This window comes from Rhinopithecus roxellana, chromosome 4, assembly GCF_007565055.1.
Source record: "Rhinopithecus roxellana isolate Shanxi Qingling chromosome 4, ASM756505v1, whole genome shotgun sequence".
Classification (NCBI taxonomy): Eukaryota; Metazoa; Chordata; class Mammalia; order Primates; family Cercopithecidae; genus Rhinopithecus; species Rhinopithecus roxellana.
The window spans coordinates 150,737,735-150,741,506 of NC_044552.1; positions in this window are offsets into that span (position 1 = coordinate 150,737,735).

Consider the following 3,772-nt stretch of genomic DNA (forward strand, 5'->3'; position numbering starts at 1 on the left):
ATACAGTGGTAAGGGACTTGCCCCAGATTACATAATTCTTTTGTGTAAAGGCCAAATTATACAAATCCTCAGATTCCAAGGTCGGGGATTGGAGTTTCTTTCCTATAACATGTTTCTTCAGACATGGTTTTATCCACATTTCATATCAAGGGGACTCAGGAAAAATGATGAATAATCAGATAGCATGATATGGACACAAGGTCATGAACAATCAAGGGTTCCAATAGAGCTATTAGGAAGAGCATGAGGCCCACGAGCAGTAGGAACGTTGTTCTATGTATTTATTGGCCTTGTAACTATGGTTTAGAAGTGGTAGGGCTCCACAGAGGTAAACCTACAGAAAGATTTAAAAGAAGTAAAACTCCCAGCCTCAATGTGGTATCATCCCGCCCTCAGCACCACTGTCTCAATCTTGGCCTTCACACACATATCAAGAAACTTTCCACTTCTTGTAATACAAGAACTTTCAGATATGAAAAACCTTCTCAGGATTCTCTCTCCTCTGTGGCCTCTTCAGATTGGTGTTGGAAGCCATGGGTTGATGTTACCTGGCTGAGGGGCTTATCAAGAAATGTCTCCTGGCCCCAGGTCCCTTTTGGTGTAAGTTAGCTTCTTCCCCTGTCCACACGCAGTCTCAGCCGGTCACTGACTATGTGATATCCTTTCTAATCACTTGGGTCCTACTGCAAAAACAAAACAACACAACATAGAGTAAATACATTATCGGGATGGCTAGCAATCATTGGACATTTTTCTCTGTTCATTACCCTGAAGGGCATAATGTACTCCCCCAATTCATTTTAAACAAAAAACCTTAGAATGTAATTAATGGAAGTTCTCACTATTGTGGATTGAGTAGTTTTTGTATGTTGCCTTACCAGTTTGCTTAAAGGGGCAATGTCTTTCCTTATTCTCAACCTCTACAAAATATTGTACAGAGAACATGCTTAAAGAGTGTGTAATCCCAGCACTTAAGAGGCTGAGGCAGGTGGACTGCTTGAGCCCAGAAGTTTGAGACCAGCCAGTGCAACAGAGCGAGACCTGTGTCGACAAAAAATTTAAAAATTAGCTGGGTGTGGTGGTGTGAACCTGTAGTTCTAGCTACTAGGGAGGCTGAGATGGGGGGATTGCTTGAGCCTAAGAGGTCAAGGTTGCAGTGAGCTGAGATAGCACCACTGCACTCCAGACTGAGCAACGGAGCGAAACCCTGTCTTGCAAGAAAGAAAGGGGAGTGTGTCGCTTATAACATTCAGACTCAGCTCATAAAATCCAAAAGAAATGTGGAGTTTTGAGAGTGCTAAAATGCACCACTGAGGGAACAACTAGAAAATGTAGAAAATCTTTCTCTTTTTGTTCTGTCATTGTACACTATAGCTACTGGTGATAGTATTAAGGCATATTTTACAATTCATATTTGGATTCGATCACAGGGCTCATCCTCTCTTATCCTCTCCTCTCACAAGTTTTACCATAAGAGTTTTGTGGTAGTTTGAGGAACTCAACATAGCTGCAAGTATTTCGCTGGAATCTACTGTGATCTGTGTCACTTGAGGCACAGTGTGAGCTCATGTCATTCCTTGGATGACACGCACCCTTCCCCTGGCTTAGTATTCCCACACTTAGTCATCCTCAAATTCGCTCAGCTACCTCCAGCAGAGTGGGTTCCAATCTCAATGGCATCTCACTAGTTCCCCGGTCACATTGCCCGTTTGCAGTGATGGTATTTACAAAAGGTGATTTCTTTTTTCAGGGTCTGCACCAGTATAAAATTAGTCTTTCGAACCAGAAATTTCAACAGCTAAGCTACTTTAAAAAGTGTGTCTGCTGCTACTCCAAGCAGCCGACTGTGGAACTGGCTTCTGATTTTAAAAGATGAGTGAAAGATGTGCCGTGGTTTCCTCTGCAGAATGTTCAGACCAGAAGGCCCCTGGAAGACCGTGCCTGAAACGCAAGGCACCACGAGGCTGAACAGAAAACCGGGCCTTATCAGAGAGAAGGGAAGGGCCCCGCAGTCCAAAGGCCCAGGAGGCTCCGCCCTGACCCGTGGCCGCACGTGTTTACTGCAGGACTAGAATCTGGGGAAGACTCAGTGAAGAAAATGGCCTGGCCAGGCGGGGAAGAGCAGTACACAGAGACCCGCAGCAGAGAGAGGAATAGGGGGACCTGCCCCAGGAGCCACCCCGGCTGAGGCTCAGGACGGAAGCCGCGAAGCCTGAAACACGTCGATGATGGCTGATGATGAAAACATGCGGGTGGACCTGCTTTGATGGCGAGATGGACAGGTCTGAGCTCACACATCCTCGGGATAACAAGTAAAACCCTGTGGAAATGAACATGAGATACTGGGCCTCATTCCCCAACCTGTAGAGATGACTGAGAAAACCTTCCAGAAACTCGAGGACGTTACAACTTCCAGCTGAGTCAAACTTCTCAGGGTGCTATGAGGCCAGGGTAGAGACACCAGGGATGACGGAGTCTCTGGAGCATGGAGATACCATGAAGATGGGGGTGGAGGCTGCCTGCCCCACGGAGAGGGGAGGGGGGCCGGCCACGTCTCTCTCCATGAACAAAAACCATGAGGCGCCTGAGAGGAGCACAGAAAAGAACACAGCACTCACACACCTCAGGACACACACACACAACCCTCACACACCTCAGGACACACACACACAACCCTCACACACCTCAGGACACACACACACAACCCTCACACACCTCAGGACACACAACCCCTCATACACCTCAGGACACACACACAATCCTCATACACCTCAGGATACACAACCCCTCACACACCTCAGAGACCCACACACAACCGCTCACACAGCTCAGGACACACACTCCCACAGTCAGAATGACGCGCAGGGACAAAAGCGCCTCTGTTTCCTCTTTGTGGTAGTTTCTTCGTTCATTCACGACGTCGGTGTTTACTGCCTATTGCATGCCAGTCGCTTGCAGAACTATTCAGGTGACACGCAGCACGAGCAGGCTCAGGGGAGCCCCAGGTGTGTTTTCCACAGGCAGCACGCAGATGAGAAGGACGGCCAGGGCTTAACAGGAACGTGGACTCTCGCTTGCTCCTCACTTTCTTCTCTATCACAAAAATCACACGACAATTCAGATGGAGATGCATTTTGTGAAATGATGAAAATTTGAATCCTGTCTCCTATTCAAACTCACATATAGTATTTTTGCTTCATAAAAATTTTTTTCTAGTAAATAATTTGACATCCAAAGAAAGTTTACATTTCTTAGAGAATATGCTCAGAGAAATGAGTTCTTACTACACGTTGCATATTGAAGACCTGATATTAAACACATGGTTTTTGCCAATGAGAAGGAGCAGTTTGTTTTGTTTTTTTTTTTTTTTTGAGACGGAGTCTTGCTCTGCCGCCCAGGCTGGAGTGCAGTGGCCGGCTCTCAGCTCACTGCAAGCTCCGCCTCCCGGGTTCACGCCATTCTCCTGTCTCAGCCTCCCGAGCAGCTGGGACTACAGGCGCCCGCCTCGTCGCCCGGCTAGTTTTTTGTATTTTTTTAGTAGAGACGGGGTTTCACCGTATTAGCCAGGATGGTCTCGATCTCCTGACCTCATGATCCGCCCGTCTCGGCCTCCCAAAGTGCTGGGATTACAGGCTTGAGCCACCGCGCCCGGCCGAGAAGGAGCAGTTTGACTCTCTCCAATGTCCTTTGTGGACGGATGGACTCCACTGACGAGCTTCTTTGTTCGAATTGCAGGTTTGGGATGTTTAATTATTATCTGAGCTGGTCCAGT